We start from the raw sequence: 25,490 nt of genomic DNA, 5'->3' as shown, positions 1-25,490 counted from the left end.
GTATAACGTTATAACGTACTACGTTATATGGTATATCGTTATAACGTATTACGTTATATGGTATAACGTTATACCGTATTACGTTATATGGTATAACGTTATAACGAATTACGTTATATGGTATAACGTTATAACGTATTACGTTATATGGTATAACGTTATAACGTATTACGTTATATGGTATATCGTTATAACGTATTACGTTATATGGTATAACGTTATACCGTATTACGTTATATGGTATAACGAAATGACGTTTTACGTTATATGGTATTACGTTATAACGTATTACGTTATATGATATTACGTTATAACGTATTACGTTATATGGTATAACGTCATAACGTATTACGTTATATGGTATTACGTTATCACGTATTACGTTATATGGTATAACGTTATAACGTATTACGTTATATGGTATAACGTTATAACGTATTACGTTATATGGTATAACGTTATAACGTATTACGTTATATGGTATAACGTCATAACGTATTACGTTATATGGTATTACGTTATCACGTATTACGTTATATGGTATAACGTTATAACGTATTACGTTATATGGTATAACGTTTTAACGTATTACGTTATATGGTATAACGTTATCACGTATTCCGTTATATGGTATAACGTTATAACGTATTACGTTATATGGTATATCGTTATAACGTACTACGTTATATGGTATATCGCTATAACGTATTACGTTATATGGTATAACGTTATACCGTATTACGTTATATGGTATAACGTTATAACGTATTACGTTATATGGTATAACGTTATAACGTATTACGTTATATGGTATATCGTTATAATGTATTACGTTATATGGTATATCGCTATAACGTATTACGTTATATGGTATAACGAAATGACGTTTTACGTTATATGGTATTACGTCATAACGTATTACGTTATATGGTATTACGTTATCACGTATTACGTTATATGGTATATCGCTATAACGTATTACGTTATATGGTATAACGTTATACCGTATTACGTTATATGGTATAACGTTATAACGTATTACGTTATATGGTATAACGTTATAACGTATTACGTTATATGGTATATCGTTATAATGTATTACGTTATATGGTATAACGTTATACCGTATTACGTTATATGGTATAACGAAATGACGTTTTACGTTATATGGTATTACGTTATAACGTATTACGTTATATGGTATAACGTTATCACGTATTACGTTATATGGCATTACGTTATAACGTATTACGTTATATGGGATAACGAAATGACGTTTTACGTTATATGGTATAACGTTATAACGTATTACGTTATATGGTATTACGTTTTAACGTATTACGTTATATGGTATAACGAAATGACGTTTTACGTTATATGGTATTACGTTATAACGTATTACGTTATATGGTATAACGTTATCACGTATTACGTTATATGGTATAACGTTATAACGTACTACGTTATATGGTATATCGTTATAACGTACTACGTTATATGGTATATCGCTATAACGTATTACGTTATATGGTATAACGTTATACCGTATTACGTTATATGGTATAACGTTATAACGTATTACGTTATATGGTATAACGTTATAACGTATTACGTTATATGGTATATCGTTATAATGTATTACGTTATATGGTATAACGTTATACCGTATTACGTTATATGGTATAACGAAATGACGTTTTACGTTATATGGTATTACGTTATAACGTATTACGTTATATGGTATTACGTTATAACGTATTACGTTATATGGTATAACGTTTTAACGTATTACGTTATATGATATAACGTTATCACGTATTACGTTATATGGTATAACGTTATAATGTATTACGTTATATGGTATTACGTTATAACGTATTACGTTATATGGTATAACGTTATAACGTATTACGTTATATGGTATAACGTTTTAACGTATTACGTAATATGGTATAACGTTATCACGTATTACGTTATATGGTATAACGTTATAACGTATTACGTTATATGGTATAACGTTGTATGGTGTAACGTTCTGACGTATTACGTTGTATAGTATAAACTTGTATGGTATATCGTTATGACGTATTACGTTGTATGCTATAATGTTATAACGTATTACGTTATATGGTATTACGTTATAACGTATTACGTTATATGGTATAACGTTATATCGTATTACGTTATATGGTATAACGTTTTAACGTATTACGTAATATGGTATAACGTTATCACTTATTACGTTATATGGTATTACGTTATAACGTATTAAGTTATATGGTATGACGTTATAACATATTACGTTATGTGGTATAACATTTTAACGTATTACGTTATATGGTATAACGTTATCACGTAGTACGTTATATGGTATAACGTTATAACGCATTACGTTATATGGTATAACGTTATAACGTATTACGTTATATGGTATAACGTTATAACGTATTACGTTATATGGTATATCGTTATAACGTATTACGTTATATGGTATAACGTTATACCGTATTACGTTATATGGTTAACGAAATGACGTTTTACGTTATACGGTATTACGTTATAACGTATTACGTTATATGGTATAACGTTATCACGTATTACGTTATATGGTATAACGTCATAACGTATTACGTTATATGGTATTGCGTTATCACGTATTACGTTATATGGTATAACGTTATAACGTATTACGTTATATGGTATAACGAAATGACGTTTTACGTTATATGGTATTACGTTATAACGTATTACGTTATATGGTATTACGTGATAACGTATTACGTTATATGGTATAACGTCATAACGTATTACGTTATATGGTATTACGTTATCACGTATTACGTTATATGGTATAACGTTATAACGTATTACGTTATATGGTATATCGTTATAACGTATTACGTTATATGGTATAACGTTATACCGTATTACGTTATATGGTATAACGAAATGACGTTTTACGTTATACGGTATTACGTTATAACGTATTACGTTATATGGTATAACGTTATCACGTATTACGTTATATGGCATTACGCTATAACGTATTACGTTATATGGCATTACGCTATAACGTATTACGTTATATGGTATAACGAAATGACGTTTTACGTTATATGGTATAACGTTATAACGTATTACGTTATATGGTATTACGTTTTAACGTATTACGTTATATGGTATAACGTTATAACGTATTACGTTATATGGTATTACGTTATAACGTATTACGTTATATGGTATAACGTTATAACGTATTACGTTATATGGTATAACGTTATAACGAATTACGTTATATGGCATTCCGTTATAACGTACTACGTTATATGGTATAACGTTATAACGTATTACGTTATATGGTATAACGTTATAACGTATTACGTTATATGGTATAACGTTATAACGTACTACGTTATATGGTATATCGTTATAACGTACTACGTTATATGGTATATCGTTATAACGTATTACGTTATATGGTATAACGTTATACCGTATTACGTTATATGGTATAACGTTATAACGTATTACGTTATATGGTATAACGTTATAACGTATTACGTTATATGGTATATCGTTATAATGTATTACGTTATATGGTATAACGTTATACCGTATTACGTTATATGGTATAACGAAATGACGTTTTACGTTATATGGTATTACGTTATAACGTATTACGTTATATGGTATTACGTTATAACGTATTACGTTATATGGTATAACGTCATAACGTATTACGTTATATGGTATTACGTCATCACGTATTACGTTATATGGTATAACGTTATAACGTATTACGTTATATGGTATAACGTTTTAACGTATTACGTTATATGGTATAACGTTATCACGTATTACGTTATATGGTATAACGTTATAATGTATTACGTTATATGGTATTACGTTATAACGTATTACGTTATATGGTATAACGTTATAACGTATTACGTTATATGGTATAACGTTTTAACGTATTACGTAATATGGTATAACGTTATCACGTATTACGTTATATGGTATAACGTTATAACGTATTACGTTATATGGTATAACGAAATGACGTTTTACGGTATATGGTATTACGTTATAACGTATTACGTTATATGGTATAACGTTATCACGTATTACGTTATATGGTATAACGTTATAACGTATTACGTTATACGGTATTACGTTATAACGTATTACGTTATATGGTATAACGTTATAACGTACTACGTTATATGGTATATCGTTATAACGTATTACGTTATATGGTATAACGTTATACCGTATTACGTTATATGGTATAACGTTATAACGTATTACGTTATATGGTATAACGTTATAACGTACTACGTTATATGGTATATCGTTATAACGTATTACGTTATATGGTATAACGTTATACCGTATTACGTTATATGGTATAACGTTATACCGTATTACGTTATATGGTATAACGTTATAACGAATTACGTTATATGGTATAACGTTATAACGTATTACGTTATATGGTATAACGTTATAACGTATTACGTTATATGGTATAACGAAATGACGTTTTACGTTATATGGTATTACGTTATAACGAGTTACGTTATATGGAATAACGTTATAACGAATTACGTTATATGGCATTACGTTATAACGTATTACGTTATATGGTATAACGTTATAACGATTTACGTTATATGGTATAACGTTATAACGTATTACGTTATATGGTATAACGTTATAACGTACTACGTTATATGGTATATCGTTATAACGTATTACGTTATATGGTATAACGTTATACCGTATTACGTTATATGGTATAACGTTATAACGTATTACGTTATATGGAATAACGTTATAACGTATTACGTTATATGGTATAACGTTATAACGTATTACGTTATATGGTATATCGTTATAACGTATTACGTTATATGGTATAACATTATACCGTATTACGTTATATGGTATAACGAAATGAGGTTTTACGTTATATGGTATTACGTTATAACGTATTACGTTATATGATATTACGTTATAACGTATTACGTTATATGGTATAACGTCATAACGTATTACGTTATATGGTATTACGTTATCACGTATTACGTTATATGGTATAACGTTATAACGTGTTACGTTATATGGAATAACGTTATAACGAATTACGTTATATGGCATTACGTTATAACGTATTACGTTATATGGTATAACGTTATAACGTATTACGTTATATGGTATAACGTTATAACGTATTACGTTATATGGTATAACGTTATAACGTACTACGTTATATGGTATATCGTTATAACGTATTACGTTATATGGTATAACGTTATACCGTATTACGTTATATGGTATAACGTTATAACGAATTACGTTATATGGTATAACGTTATAACGTATTACGTTATATGGTATAACGTTATAACGTATTACGTTATATGGTATATCGTTATAACGTATTACGTTATATGGTATAACGTTATACCGTATTACGTTATATGGTATAACGAAATGACGTTTTACGTTATATGGTATTACGTTATAACGTATTACGTTATATGATATTACGTTATAACGTATTACGTTATATGGTATAACGTCATAACGTATTACGTTATATGGTATTACGTTATCACGTATTACGTTATATGGTATAACGTTATAACGTATTACGTTATATGGTATAACGTTATAACGTATTACGTTATATGGTATAACGTTATAACGTATTACGTTATATGGTATAACGTCATAACGTATTACGTTATATGGTATTACGTTATCACGTATTACGTTATATGGTATAACGTTATAACGTATTACGTTATATGGTATAACGTTTTAACGTATTACGTTATATGGTATAACGTTATCACGTATTCCGTTATATGGTATAACGTTATAACGTATTACGTTATATGGTATATCGTTATAACGTACTACGTTATATGGTATATCGCTATAACGTATTACGTTATATGGTATAACGTTATACCGTATTACGTTATATGGTATAACGTTATAACGTATTACGTTATATGGTATAACGTTATAACGTATTACGTTATATGGTATATCGTTATAATGTATTACGTTATATGGTATATCGCTATAACGTATTACGTTATATGGTATAACGAAATGACGTTTTACGTTATATGGTATTACGTCATAACGTATTACGTTATATGGTATTACGTTATCACGTATTACGTTATATGGTATATCGCTATAACGTATTACGTTATATGGTATAACGTTATACCGTATTACGTTATATGGTATAACGTTATAACGTATTACGTTATATGGTATAACGTTATAACGTATTACGTTATATGGTATATCGTTATAATGTATTACGTTATATGGTATAACGTTATACCGTATTACGTTATATGGTATAACGAAATGACGTTTTACGTTATATGGTATTACGTTATAACGTATTACGTTATATGGTATAACGTTATCACGTATTACGTTATATGGCATTACGTTATAACGTATTACGTTATATGGGATAACGAAATGACGTTTTACGTTATATGGTATAACGTTATAACGTATTACGTTATATGGTATTACGTTTTAACGTATTACGTTATATGGTATAACGAAATGACGTTTTACGTTATATGGTATTACGTTATAACGTATTACGTTATATGGTATAACGTTATCACGTATTACGTTATATGGTATAACGTTATAACGTACTACGTTATATGGTATATCGTTATAACGTACTACGTTATATGGTATATCGCTATAACGTATTACGTTATATGGTATAACGTTATACCGTATTACGTTATATGGTATAACGTTATAACGTATTACGTTATATGGTATAACGTTATAACGTATTACGTTATATGGTATATCGTTATAATGTATTACGTTATATGGTATAACGTTATACCGTATTACGTTATATGGTATAACGAAATGACGTTTTACGTTATATGGTATTACGTTATAACGTATTACGTTATATGGTATTACGTTATAACGTATTACGTTATATGGTATAACGTTTTAACGTATTACGTTATATGATATAACGTTATCACGTATTACGTTATATGGTATAACGTTATAATGTATTACGTTATATGGTATTACGTTATAACGTATTACGTTATATGGTATAACGTTATAACGTATTACGTTATATGGTATAACGTTTTAACGTATTACGTAATATGGTATAACGTTATCACGTATTACGTTATATGGTATAACGTTATAACGTATTACGTTATATGGTATAACGTTGTATGGTGTAACGTTCTGACGTATTACGTTGTATAGTATAAACTTGTATGGTATATCGTTATGACGTATTACGTTGTATGCTATAATGTTATAACGTATTACGTTATATGGTATGACGTTATAGAGTATTACGTTATATGGTATAACGTCATAACGTATTACGTTGTATGGTATAACGCTATGACGTATTACGCTATATATTATAACGTCATATGTAGTAACGTTATGACGTATTACGTTATATGGTATAACGTCATATGGCATAGCGTCATAAGGTAAAACGTTACAACGTATTACGTTAGATGGTATAATGTCATAACGTATTACGTCATATGGTATAACGTTATAACGTATTACGTTATATGCTATAACGTTATAACGTATTCGTTATATGGTATAAAGTTATAACGTACTGCGTTATATGGTATAAGGTTATAACGTATTACGTTATATGGTATAACGTTATAACGTATTACGTTATATGGTATAACGACATAACGTATTGCGTTATATGGTATAACGGTATAACGCATTAAGTTATATGGTATATCGTCATATGGTATAAGGTTATAACGTATTACGTTATATCGTATAACGCTGTATGCTATGACGCTATAACGTATCACGTTAAGTGGTATAACGTTATAACGTATTACGTTATATGGTATAACGCCGTATGCTATAACGCTATAACGTATCACGTTAAGTGGTGTAACGTTATAACGTATTACGTTATATTGTATAACATTATAACGTATTACGTTAAATGATATAACGTCATATGGTATAACGTTATGACGTATTACGATGAATAGTATAACGTTATGACGTATTACGGTATATGGTATAACGTTTTATGGTGTAACGTTATAACCTTCACGTTATATGGTATAACGTTATAACGTTTTACGGTATATGGAATAATGTCATATGCTATAGCGCTATGACGTATTACGTTATATGGTATAACGTTATAACGTATTACGTTATGTGGTAAAACGTTATAACGTATTACGTTATATGGAATAGCGTTATAACGTATTACGTCATATGGTATAGCGTTATGACATATTACGATATATGGTATAGCGTTGTATGCTATAACGTTATAAGGTATTACGTTATATGATATAACGTCATTTGGTATAACGTTATGACGTATTACGATGAATAGGGTAATGTTATGACGTATTACGGTATATGGTATAACGTTTTATGGTGTAACGTTATAACGCATTACGTTATATGGTATAACGTTATAACGTATTACGCTATATGGTATAACGTTATAACGTATCACGTTATATGGTATAACGTTGTATGGTATAAGGTTATAACGTATTACCTTATATGAGATAACTTCGTATGGTATAATGTCATATGTTGTAACGTTCTGACGTATTACCATATATGGTATAACGTCATATGGTATCACGTTATAACGTGTTACGTTATATGGTATAACGTTATAACATATTACGGTATATGGTATAACGTTTTATGGTTTAAAGTTATAACGTATTACGTTATATGGTATAACGTTATAACGTATTACGCTATAAGGTATAACGTTATAACGTATCACGTTATATGGTATAACGTTATAACGTATCACGTTATATGGTATAACGTTGTATGGTATAAGGTTATAACGTATTACCTTATATGACATAACTTCGTATGGTATAATGTCATATGTTGTAACGTTCTGACGTATTACCATATATGGTATAACGTCATATGGTATCACGTTATAACGTGTTACGTTATATGGTATAACGTTATAACATATTACGGTATATGGTATAACGTTTTATGGTATAACGTTATAGCGTATTACGTTATATGGTATAACGTTATAACGTATCACGTTATATGGTATAACGTTGTATGATATAACGTTATGACGTATTACGTTGTATAGTACAACTTTTTATGGTATATCGTTATGACGTATTACGTTGTATGCTATATCGTTATATCGTATCGCGTGATATGATATAACGTCATTTGGTATAACGTTATGACGTATTACGATGAATAGGATAATGTTATGACGTATTACGGTATATGGTATAACGTTTTATGGTATAACGTCATAACGTATTACGTTATATGGTATTACGTTATCACGTATTACGTTATATGGTATAACGTCATAACGTATTACGTTATATGGTATTACGTTATCACGTATTACGTTATATGGTATATCGTTATAACGTATTACGTTATATGGTATAACGTTTTAGCGTATTACGTTATATGGTATAACGTTATCACGTATTACGTTATATGGTATAACGTTATAACGTATTACGTTATATGGTATATCGTTATAACGTATTACGTTATATGGTATAACGTTATACCGTATTACGTTATATGGTATAACGAAATGACGTTTTACGTTATATGGTATTACGTTATAACGTATTACGTTATATGGTATAACGTTATAACGTATTACGTTATATGGTATATCGTTATAACGTATTACGTTATATGGTATAACGTTATACCGTATTACGTTATATGGTATAACGTTATAACGAATTACGTTATATGGTATAACGTTATAACGTATTACGTTATATGGTATAACGTTATAACGTATTACGTTATATGGTATAACGAAATGACGTTTTACGTTATATGGTATAACGTTATAACGTACTACGTTATATGGTATATCGTTATAACGTATTACGTTATATGGTATAACGTTATAACGAATTACGTTATATGGTATAACGTTATAACGTATTACGTTATATGGTATAACGTTATAACGTATTACGTTATATGGTATATCGTTATAACGTATTACGTTATATGGTATAACGTTATACCGTATTACGTTATATGGTATAACGAAATGACGTTTTACGTTATATGGTATTACGTTATAACGTATTACGTTATATGATATTACGTTATAACGTATTACGTTATATGGTATAACGTCATAACGTATTACGTTATATGGTATTACGTTATCACGTATTACGTTATATGGTATAACGTTATAACGTATTACGTTATATGGTATAACGTTATAACGTATTACGTTATATGGTATAACGTTATAACGTATTACGTTATATGGTATAACGTCATAACGTATTACGTTATATGGTATTACGTTATCACGTATTACGTTATATGGTATAACGTTATAACGTATTACGTTATATGGTATAACGTTTTAACGTATTACGTTATATGGTATAACGTTATCACGTATTCCGTTATATGGTATAACGTTATAACGTATTACGTTATATGGTATATCGTTATAACGTACTACGTTATATGGTATATCGCTATAACGTATTACGTTATATGGTATAACGTTATACCGTATTACGTTATATGGTATAACGTTATAACGTATTACGTTATATGGTATAACGTTATAACGTATTACGTTATATGGTATATCGTTATAATGTATTACGTTATATGGTATATCGCTATAACGTATTACGTTATATGGTATAACGAAATGACGTTTTACGTTATATGGTATTACGTCATAACGTATTACGTTATATGGTATTACGTTATCACGTATTACGTTATATGGTATATCGCTATAACGTATTACGTTATATGGTATAACGTTATACCGTATTACGTTATATGGTATAACGTTATAACGTATTACGTTATATGGTATAACGTTATAACGTATTACGTTATATGGTATATCGTTATAATGTATTACGTTATATGGTATAACGTTATACCGTATTACGTTATATGGTATAACGAAATGACGTTTTACGTTATATGGTATTACGTTATAACGTATTACGTTATATGGTATAACGTTATCACGTATTACGTTATATGGCATTACGTTATAACGTATTACGTTATATGGGATAACGAAATGACGTTTTACGTTATATGGTATAACGTTATAACGTATTACGTTATATGGTATTACGTTTTAACGTATTACGTTATATGGTATAACGAAATGACGTTTTACGTTATATGGTATTACGTTATAACGTATTACGTTATATGGTATAACGTTATCACGTATTACGTTATATGGTATAACGTTATAACGTACTACGTTATATGGTATATCGTTATAACGTACTACGTTATATGGTATATCGCTATAACGTATTACGTTATATGGTATAACGTTATACCGTATTACGTTATATGGTATAACGTTATAACGTATTACGTTATATGGTATAACGTTATAACGTATTACGTTATATGGTATATCGTTATAATGTATTACGTTATATGGTATAACGTTATACCGTATTACGTTATATGGTATAACGAAATGACGTTTTACGTTATATGGTATTACGTTATAACGTATTACGTTATATGGTATTACGTTATAACGTATTACGTTATATGGTATAACGTTTTAACGTATTACGTTATATGATATAACGTTATCACGTATTACGTTATATGGTATAACGTTATAATGTATTACGTTATATGGTATTACGTTATAACGTATTACGTTATATGGTATGACGTTATAACGTATTACGTTATATGGTATAACGTTTTAACGTATTACGTAATATGGTATAACGTTATCACGTATTACGTTATATGGTATAACGTTATAACGTATTACGTTATATGGTATAACGTTGTATGGTGTAACGTTCTGACGTATTACGTTGTATAGTATAAACTTGTATGGTATATCGTTATGACGTATTACGTTGTATGCTATAATGTTATAACGTATTACGTTATATGGTATGACGTTATAGAGTATTACGTTATATGGTATAACGTCATAACGTATTACGTTGTATGGTATAACGCTATGACGTATTACGCTATATATTATAACGTCATATATAGTAACGTTATGACGTATTACGTTATATGGTATAACGTCATATGGCATAGCGTCATAAGGTAAAACGTTACAACGTATTACGTTAGATGGTATAATGTCATAACGTATTACGTCATATGGTATAACGTTATAACGTATTACGTTATATGCTATAACGTTATAACGTATTCGTTATATGGTATAAAGTTATAACGTACTGCGTTATATGGTATAAGGTTATAACGTATTACGTTATATGGTATAACGTTATAACGTATTACGTTATATGGTATAACGACATAACGTATTGCGTTATATGGTATAACGGTATAACGCATTAAGTTATATGGTATATCGTCATATGGTATAAGGTTATAACGTATTACGTTATATCGTATAACGCTGTATGCTATGACGCTATAACGTATCACGTTAAGTGGTATAACGTTATAACGTATTACGTTATATGGTATAACGCCGTATGCTATAACGCTATAACGTATCACGTTAAGTGGTGTAACGTTATAACGTATTACGTTATATTGTATAACATTATAACGTATTACGTTAAATGATATAACGTCATATGGTATAACGTTATGACGTATTACGATGAATAGTATAACGTTATGACGTATTACGGTATATGGTATAACGTTTTATGGTGTAACGTTATAACCTTCACGTTATATGGTATAACGTTATAACGTTTTACGGTATATGGAATAATGTCATATGCTATAGCGCTATGACGTATTACGTTATATGGTATAACGTTATAACGTATTACGTTATGTGGTAAAACGTTATAACGTATTACGTTATATGGAATAGCGTTATAACGTATTACGTCATATGGTATAGCGTTATGACATATTACGATATATGGTATAGCGTTGTATGCTATAACGTTATAAGGTATTACGTTATATGATATAACGTCATTTGGTATAACGTTATGACGTATTACGATGAATAGGGTAATGTTATGACGTATTACGGTATATGGTATAACGTTTTATGGTGTAACGTTATAACGCATTACGTTATATGGTATAACGTTATAACGTATTACGCTATATGGTATAACGTTATAACGTATCACGTTATATGGTATAACGTTGTATGGTATAAGGTTATAACGTATTACCTTATATGAGATAACTTCGTATGGTATAATGTCATATGTTGTAACGTTCTGACGTATTACCATATATGGTATAACGTCATATGGTATCACGTTATAACGTGTTACGTTATATGGTATAACGTTATAACATATTACGGTATATGGTATAACGTTTTATGGTTTAAAGTTATAACGTATTACGTTATATGGTATAACGTTATAACGTATTACGCTATAAGGTATAACGTTATAACGTATCACGTTATATGGTATAACGTTATAACGTATCACGTTATATGGTATAACGTTGTATGGTATAAGGTTATAACGTATTACCTTATATGACATAACTTCGTATGGTATAATGTCATATGTTGTAACGTTCTGACGTATTACCATATATGGTATAACGTCATATGGTATCACGTTATAACGTGTTACGCTATATGGTATAACGTTATAACATATTACGGTATATGGTATAACGTTTTATGGTATAACGTTATAGCGTATTACGTTATATGGTATAACGTTATAACGTATCACGTTATATGGTATAACGTTGTATGATATAACGTTATGACGTATTACGTTGTATAGTACAACTTTTTATGGTATATCGTTATGACGTATTACGTTGTATGCTATATCGTTATATCGTATCGCGTGATATGATATAACGTCATTTGGTATAACGTTATGACGTATTACGATGAATAGGATAATGTTATGACGTATTACGGTATATGGTATAACGTTTTATGGTATAACGTCATAACGTATTACGTTATATGGTATTACGTTATCACGTATTACGTTATATGGTATAACGTCATAACGTATTACGTTATATGGTATTACGTTATCACGTATTACGTTATATGGTATATCGTTATAACGTATTACGTTATATGGTATAACGTTTTAGCGTATTACGTTATATGGTATAACGTTATCACGTATTACGTTATATGGTATAACGTTATAACGTATTACGTTATATGGTATATCGTTATAACGTATTACGTTATATGGTATAACGTTATACCGTATTACGTTATATGGTATAACGAAATGACGTTTTACGTTATATGGTATTACGTTATAACGTATTACGTTATATGGTATAACGTTATCACGTATTACGTTATATGGCATTACGTTATAACGTATTACGTTATATGGTATAACGTTATAACGTATTACGTTATATGGTATAACGTTATCACGTATTACGTTATATGGTATAACGTTATAACGTATTACGTTATATAGTATAACGTTATAACGAATTACGTTATATGGTATAACGTTATAACGTATTACGTTATATGGTATAACGTTATAACGTATTACGTCATATGGTATAACGTCATAACGTATTACGTTATATGGTATTACGTCATCACGTATTACGTTATATGGTATAACGTTATAACGTATTACGTTATATGGTATAACGTTTTAACGTATTACGTTATATGGTATAACGTTATCACGTATTACGTTATATGGTATAACGTTATAATGTATTACGTTATATGGTATTACGTTATAACGTATTACGTTATATGGTATAACGTTATAACGTATTACGTTATATGGTATAACGTTTTAACGTATTACGTAATATGGTATAACGTTATCACGTATTACGTTATATGGTATAACGTTATAACGTATTACGTTATATGGTATAACGTTTTAACGTATTACGTTATATGGTATAACGTTATAACGTATTACGTTATATGGTATTACGTTATAACGTATTACGTTATATGGTATAACGTTATAACGTATTACGTTATATGGTATAACGTTATAACGAATTACGTTATATGGCATTACGTTATAACGTACTACGTTATATGGTATAACGTTATAACGTATTACGTTATATGGTATATCGTTATAACGTATTACGTTATATGGTATAACGTTATACCGTATTACGTTATATGGTATATCGTTATAACGTATTACGTTATATGGTATAACGTTATAACGTATTACGTTATATGGTATATCGTTATAACGTACTACGTTATATGGTATAACGTTATACCGTATTACGTTATATGGTATAACGAAATGACGTTTTACGTTATATGGTATTACGTTATAACGTATTACGTTATATGGTATGACGTTATAACATATTACGTTATGTGGTATAACGTTATAACGTATTACGTTATATGGCATTACGTTATAACGTATTACGTTATATGGGATAACGAAATGACGTTTTACGTTATATGGTATAACGTTATAACGTATTACGTTATATGGTATAACGTTATACCGTATTACGTTATATGGTATAACGAAATGACGTTTTACGTTATATGGTATTACGTTATAACGTATTAAGTTATATGGTATAACGTTATCACGTATTACGTTATATGGCATTACGTTATAACGTATTACGTTATATGGGATAACGAAATGACGTTCTACGTTATATGGTATAACGTCATAACGTATTACGTTATATGGTATTACGTTATCACGTATTACGTTATATGGTATAACGTTATAACGTATTACGTTATATGGTATAACGTTTTAACGTATTACGTTATATGGTATAACGTTATAACGAATTACGTTATATGGTATTACGTTATAACGTATTACGTTATATGGTATTACGTTATAACGTATTACGTTATATGGTATGACGTTATAACATATTACGTTATGTGGTATAACGTTATAACGTATTACGTTATATGGCATTACGTTATAACGTATTACGTTATATGGGATAACGAAATGACGTTTTACGTTATATGGTATAACGTTATAACGTATTACGTTATATGGTATAACGTTATACCGTATTACGTTATATGGTATAACGAAATGACGTTTTACGTTATATGGTATTACGTTATAACGTATTACGTTATATGGTATAACGTTATCACGTATTACGTTATATGGCATTACGTTATAACGTATTACGATATATGGGATAACGAAATGACGTTTTACGTTATATGGTATAACGTCATAACGTATTACGTTATATGGTATTACGTTATCACGTATTACGTTATATGGTATAACGTTATAACGTATTACGTTATATGGTATAACGTTTTAACGTATTACGTTATATGGTATAACGTTATAACGAATTACGTTATATGGCATTACGTTATAACGTATTACGTTATATGGTATAACGTTATAACGTATTACGTTATATGGTATAACGTTATAACGTATTACGTTATATGGTATAACGTTATAACGTACTACGTTATATGGTATATCGTTATAACGTATTACGTTATATGGTATAACGTTATATCGTATTACGTTATATGGTATAACGTTATAACGAATTACGTTATATGGTATAACGTTATAACGTATTACGTTATATGGTATAACGTTATAACGTATTACGTTATATGGTATATCGTTATAACGTATTACGTTATATGGTATAACGTTATACCGTATTACGTTATATGGTATAACGAAATGACGTTTTACGTTATATGGTATTACGTTATAACGTATTACGTTATATGATATTACGTTATAACGTATTACGTTATATGGTATAACGTCATAACGTATTACGTTATGTGGTATTACGTTATCACGTATTACGTTATATGGTATAACGTTATAACATATTACGTTATATGGTATAACGTTTTAACGTATTACGTTATATGGTATAACGTTATCACGTATTACGTTATATGGTATAACGTTATAACGTATTACGTTATATGGTATTACGTTATAACGTATTACGTTATATGGTATAACGTTATAACGTATTACGTTATATGGTATAACGTTATAACGTATTACGTTATATGGTATAACGTTATAACGTATTACGTTATATGGTATAACGTCATAACGTATTACGTTATATGGTATTACGTTATCACGTATTACGTTATATGGTATAACGTCATAACGTATTACGTTATATGGTATTACGTTATCACGTATTACGTTATATGGTGTAACGTTATAACGTATTACGTTATATGGTACAACGTTTTAACGTATTACGTTATATGGTATAACGTTATCACGTATTACGTTATATGGTATAACGTTATAACGTATTACGTTATATGGTATATCGTTATAACGTATTACGTTATATGGTATAACCTTATACTGTATTACGTTATATGGTATAACGAAATGACGTTTTACGTTATATGGTATTACGTTATAACGTATTACGTTATATGGTATAACGTTATCACGTATTACGTTATATGGCATTACGTTATAACGTATTACGTTATATGGGATAACGAAATGACGTTTTACGTTATATGGTATAACGTTATAACGTATTACGTTATATGGTATTACGTTATAACGTATTACGTTATATGGTATAACGTCATAACGTATTACGTTATATGGTATTACGTTATCACGTATTACGTTATATGGTATAACGTTATAACGTATTACGTTATATGGTATAACGAAATGACGTTTTACGTTATATGGTATTACGTTATAACGTATTACGTTATATGGTATAACGTTATCACGTATTACGTTATATGGTATAACGTTATAACGTATTACGTTATATGGTATAACGTTATAACGAATTACGTTATATGGTATAACGTTATAACGTATTACGTTATATGGTATAACGTTATAACGTATTACGTTATATGGTATATCGTTATAACGTATTACGTTATATGGTATAACGTTATACCGTATTACGTTATATGGTATAACGAAATGACGTTTTACGTTATATGGTATTACGTTATAACGTATTACGTTATATGATATTACGTTATAACGTATTACGTTATATGGTATAACGTCATAACGTATTACGTTATATGGTATTACGTTATCACGTATTACGTTATATGGTATAACGATATAACGTATTACGTTATATGGTATAACGTTATAACGTATTACGTTATATGGTATAACGTCATAACGTATTACGTTATATGGTATTACGTTATCACGTATTACGTTATATGGTATAACGTCATAACGTATTACGTTATATGGTATTACGTTATCACGTATTACGTTATATGGTATAACGTTATAACGTATTACGTTATATGGTATAACGTTTTAACGTATTACGTTATATGGTATAACGTTATCACGTATTACGTTATATGGTATAACGTTATAACGTATTACGTTATATGGTATATCGTTATAACGTATTACGTTATATGGTATAACGTTATACCGTATTACGTTATATGGTATAACGAAATGACGTTTTACGTTATATGGTATTACGTTATAACGTATTACGTTATATGGTATAACGTTATAACGTATTACGTTATATGGGATAACGAAATGACGTTTTACGTTATATGGTATAACGTTATAACGTATTACGTTATATGGTATTACGTTATAACGTATTACGTTATATGGTATAACGTCATAACGTATTACGTTATATGGTATTACGTTATCACGTATTACGTTATATGGTATAACGTTATAACGTATTACGTTATATGGTATAACGTTATAACGTATTACGTTATATGGTATAACGTTATAACGTACTACGTTATATGGTATATCGTTATAACGTATTACGTTATGTGGTATAACGTTATACCGTATTACGTTATATGGTATAACGTTATAACGAATTACGTTATATGGTATAACGTTATAACGTATTACGTTATATGGTATAACGTTATAACGTATTACGTTATATGGTATATCGTTATAACGTATTACGTTATATGGTATAACGTTATACCGTATTACGTTATATGGTATAACGAAATGACGTTTTACGTTATATGGTATTACGTTATAACGTATTACGTTATATGATATTACGTTATAACGTATTACGTTATATGGTATAACGTCATAACGTATTACGTTATATGGTATTACGTTATCACGTATTACGTTATATGGTATAACGTTATAACGTATTACGTTATATGGTATAACGTTATAACGTATTACGTCATATGGTATAACGTCATAACGTATTACGTTATATGGTATTACGTTATCACGTATTACGTTATATGGTATAACGTTATAACGTATTACGTTATATGGTATAACGTTGTAACGTATTACGTTATATGGTATAACGTTATCACGTATTACGTTATATGGTATAACGTTATAACGTATTACGTTATATGGGATAACGAAATGACGTTTTACGTTATATGGTATAACGTCATAACGTATTACGTTATATGGTATTACGTTATCACGTATTACGTTATATGGTATAACGTTATAACGTATTACGTTATATGGTATAACGTTATGACGTATTACGTTATATGGTATAACGTTATACCGTATTACGTTATATGGTATAACGAAATGACGTTTTACGTTATATGGTATTACGTTATAACGTATTACGTTATATGGTATAACGTTATCACGTATTACGTTATATGGCATTACGTTATAACGTATTACGTTATATGGGATAACGAAATGACGTTTTACGTTATATGGTATAACGTCATAACGTATTACGTTATATGGTATTACGTTATCACGTATTACGTTATATGGTATAACGTTATAACGTATTACGTTATATGGTATAACGTTTTAACGTATTACGTTATATGGTATAACGTTATAACGAATTACGTTATATGGTATTACGTTATAACTTATTACGTTATATGGTATTACGTTATAACGTATTACGTTATATGGTATGACGTTATAACATATTACGTTATGTGGTATAACGTTATAACGTATTACGTTATATGGCGTTACGTTATAACGTATTACGTTATATGGCGTTACGTTATAACGTATTACGTTATATGGCATAACGAAATGACGTTTTACCTTATATGGTATAACGTTAGAACGTATTACGTTATATGGTATAACGTTATACCGTATTACGTTATATGGTATAACGAAATGACGTTTTACGTTATATGGTATAACGTTAGAACGTATTACGTTATATGGTATAACGTTATACCGTATTACGTTATATGGTATAACGAAATGACGTTTTACGTTATATGGTATTACGTTATAACGTATTACGTTATATGGTATAACGTTATACCGTATTACGTTATATGGTATAACGAAATGACGTTTTACGTTATATGGTATTACGTTATCACGTATTACGTTATATGGTATAACGTTATAACGTATTACGTTATATGGTATAACGAAATGACGTTTTACGTTATATGGTATTACGTTATAACGTATTACGTTATATGGTATAACGTTATCACGTATTACGTTATATGGTATAACGTTATAACGTATTACGTTATATGGTATAACGTTATAACGAATTACGTTATATGGTATAACGTTATAACGTATTACGTTATATGGTATAACGTTATAACGTATTACGTTATATGGTATATCGTTATAACGTATTACGTTATATGGTATAACGTTATACCGTATTACGTTATATGGTATAACGTTATACCGTATTACGTTATATGGTATAACGTTATACCGTATTACGTTATATGGTATAACGAAATGACGTTTTACGTTATATGGTATAACGTTATAACGTATTACGTTATATGGTATAACGAAATGACGTTTTACGTTATATGGTATTACGTTATAACGTATTACGTTATATGGTATAACGTTTTAACGTATTACGTTATATGGTATAACGTTATCACGTATTACGTTATATGGTATAACGTTATAACGTATTACGTTATATGGTATATCGTTATAACGTATTACGTTATATGGTATAACGTTTTAACGTATTACGTTATATGGTATAACGTTATCACGTATTACGTTATATGGTATAACGTTATAACGTATTACGTTATATGGTATATCGTTATAACGTATTACGTTATATGGTATAACGTTATACCGTATTACGTTATATGGTATAACGAAATGACGTTTTACGTTATATGGTATTACGTTATAACGTATTACGTTATATGGTATAACGTTATAACGTATTACGTTATATGGCATTACGTTATAACGTATTACGTTATATGGTATAACGTTATACCGTATTACGTTATATGGTATATCGTTATAACGTATTACGTTATATGGTATAACGTTATAACGTATTACGTTATATGGTATATCGTTATAACGTACTACGTTATATGGTATAACGTTATACCGTATTACGTTATATGGTATAACGAAATGACGTTTTACGTTATATGGTATTACGTTATAACGTATTACGTTATATGGTATGACGTTATAACATATTACGTTATGTGGTATAACGTTATAACGTATTACGTTATATGGCATTACGTTATAACGTATTACGTTATATGGGATAACGAAATGACGTTTTACGTTATATGGTATAACGTTATAACGTATTACGTTATATGGTATAACGTTATACCGTATTACGTTATATGGTATAACGAAATGACGTTTTACGTTATATGGTATTACGTTATAACGTATTAAGTTATATGGTATAACGTTATCACGTATTACGTTATATGGCATTACGTTATAACGTATTACGTTATATGGGATAACGAAATGACGTTCTACGTTATATGGTATAACGTCATAACGTATTACGTTATATGGTATTACGTTATCACGTATTACGTTATATGGTATAACGTTATAACGTATTACGTTATATGGTATAACGTTTTAACGTATTACGTTATATGGTATAACGTTATAACGAATTACGTTATATGGTATTACGTTATAACGTATTACGTTATATGGTATTACGTTATAACGTATTACGTTATATGGTATGACGTTATAACATATTACGTTATGTGGTATAACGTTATAACGTATTACGTTATATGGCATTACGTTATAACGTATTACGTTATATGGGATAACGAAATGACGTTTTACGTTATATGGTATAACGTTATAACGTATTACGTTATATGGTATAACGTTATACCGTATTACGTTATATGGTATAACGAAATGACGTTTTACGTTATATGGTATTACGTTATAACGTATTACGTTATATGGTATAACGTTATCACGTATTACGTTATATGGCATTACGTTATAACGTATTACGATATATGGGATAACGAAATGACGTTTTACGTTATATGGTATAACGTCATAACGTATTACGTTATATGGTATTACGTTATCACGTATTACGTTATATGGTATAACGTTATAACGTATTACGTTATATGGTATAACGTTTTAACGTATTACGTTATATGGTATAACGTTATAACGAATTACGTTATATGGCATTACGTTATAACGTATTACGTTATATGGTATAACGTTATAACGTATTACGTTATATGGTATAACGTTATAACGTATTACGTTATATGGTATAACGTTATAACGTACTACGTTATATGGTATATCGTTATAACGTATTACGTTATATGGTATAACGTTATATCGTATTACGTTATATGGTATAACGTTATAACGAATTACGTTATATGGTATAACGTTATAACGTATTACGTTATATGGTATAACGTTATAACGTATTACGTTATATGGTATATCGTTATAACGTATTACGTTATATGGTATAACGTTATACCGTATTACGTTATATGGTATAACGAAATGACGTTTTACGTTATATGGTATTACGTTATAACGTATTACGTTATATGATATTACGTTATAACGTATTACGTTATATGGTATAACGTCATAACGTATTACGTTATGTGGTATTACGTTATCACGTATTACGTTATATGGTATAACGTTATAACATATTACGTTATATGGTATAACGTTTTAACGTATTACGTTATATGGTATAACGTTATCACGTATTACGTTATATGGTATAACGTTATAACGTATTACGTTATATGGTATTACGTTATAACGTATTACGTTATATGGTATAACGTTATAACGTATTACGTTATATGGTATAACGTTATAACGTATTACGTTATATGGTATAACGTTATAACGTATTACGTTATATGGTATAACGTCATAACGTATTACGTTATATGGTATTACGTTATCACGTATTACGTTATATGGTATAACGTCATAACGTATTACGTTATATGGTATTACGTTATCACGTATTACGTTATATGGTGTAACGTTATAACGTATTACGTTATATGGTACAACGTTTTAACGTATTACGTTATATGGTATAACGTTATCACGTATTACGTTATATGGTATAACGTTATAACGTATTACGTTATATGGTATATCGTTATAACGTATTACGTTATATGGTATAACCTTATACTGTATTACGTTATATGGTATAACGAAATGACGTTTTACGTTATATGGTATTACGTTATAACGTATTACGTTATATGGTATAACGTTATCACGTATTACGTTATATGGCATTACGTTATAACGTATTACGTTATATGGGATAACGAAATGACGTTTTACGTTATATGGTATAACGTTATAACGTATTACGTTATATGGTATTACGTTATAACGTATTACGTTATATGGTATAACGTCATAACGTATTACGTTATATGGTATTACGTTATCACGTATTACGTTATATGGTATAACGTTATAACGTATTACGTTATATGGTATAACGAAATGACGTTTTACGTTATATGGTATTACGTTATAACGTATTACGTTATATGGTATAACGTTATCACGTATTACGTTATATGGTATAACGTTATAACGTATTACGTTATATGGTATAACGTTATAACGAATTACGTTATATGGTATAACGTTATAACGTATTACGTTATATGGTATAACGTTATAACGTATTACGTTATATGGTATATCGTTATAACGTATTACGTTATATGGTATAACGTTATACCGTATTACGTTATATGGTATAACGAAATGACGTTTTACGTTATATGGTATTACGTTATAACGTATTACGTTATATGATATTACGTTATAACGTATTACGTTATATGGTATAACGTCATAACGTATTACGTTATATGGTATTACGTTATCACGTATTACGTTATATGGTATAACGATATAACGTATTACGTTATATGGTATAACGTTATAACGTATTACGTTATATGGTATAACGTCATAACGTATTACGTTATATGGTATTACGTTATCACGTATTACGTTATATGGTATAACGTCATAACGTATTACGTTATATGGTATTACGTTATCACGTATTACGTTATATGGTATAACGTTATAACGTATTACGTTATATGGTATAACGTTTTAACGTATTACGTTATATGGTATAACGTTATCACGTATTACGTTATATGGTATAACGTTATAACGTATTACGTTATATGGTATATCGTTATAACGTATTACGTTATATGGTATAACGTTATACCGTATTACGTTATATGGTATAACGAAATGACGTTTTACGTTATATGGTATTACGTTATAACGTATTACGTTATATGGTATAACGTTATAACGTATTACGTTATATGGGATAACGAAATGACGTTTTACGTTATATGGTATAACGTTATAACGTATTACGTTATATGGTATTACGTTATAACGTATTACGTTATATGGTATAACGTCATAACGTATTACGTTATATGGTATTACGTTATCACGTATTACGTTATATGGTATAACGTTATAACGTATTACGTTATATGGTATAACGTTATAACGTATTACGTTATATGGTATAACGTTATAACGTACTACGTTATATGGTATATCGTTATAACGTATTACGTTATGTGGTATAACGTTATACCGTATTACGTTATATGGTATAACGTTATAACGAATTACGTTATATGGTATAACGTTATAACGTATTACGTTATATGGTATAACGTTATAACGTATTACGTTATATGGTATATCGTTATAACGTATTACGTTATATGGTATAACGTTATACCGTATTACGTTATATGGTATAACGAAATGACGTTTTACGTTATATGGTATTACGTTATAACGTATTACGTTATATGATATTACGTTATAACGTATTACGTTATATGGTATAACGTCATAACGTATTACGTTATATGGTATTACGTTATCACGTATTACGTTATATGGTATAACGTTATAACGTATTACGTTATATGGTATAACGTTATAACGTATTACGTCATATGGTATAACGTCATAACGTATTACGTTATATGGTATTACGTTATCACGTATTACGTTATATGGTATAACGTTATAACGTATTACGTTATATGGTATAACGTTGTAACGTATTACGTT

This window comes from Bombus vancouverensis, chromosome 9 (genome assembly GCF_051014615.1).
Source record: "Bombus vancouverensis nearcticus chromosome 9, iyBomVanc1_principal, whole genome shotgun sequence".
Classification (NCBI taxonomy): Eukaryota; Metazoa; Arthropoda; class Insecta; order Hymenoptera; family Apidae; genus Bombus; species Bombus vancouverensis.
Note: the sequence above shows the minus strand (reverse complement) of the source record.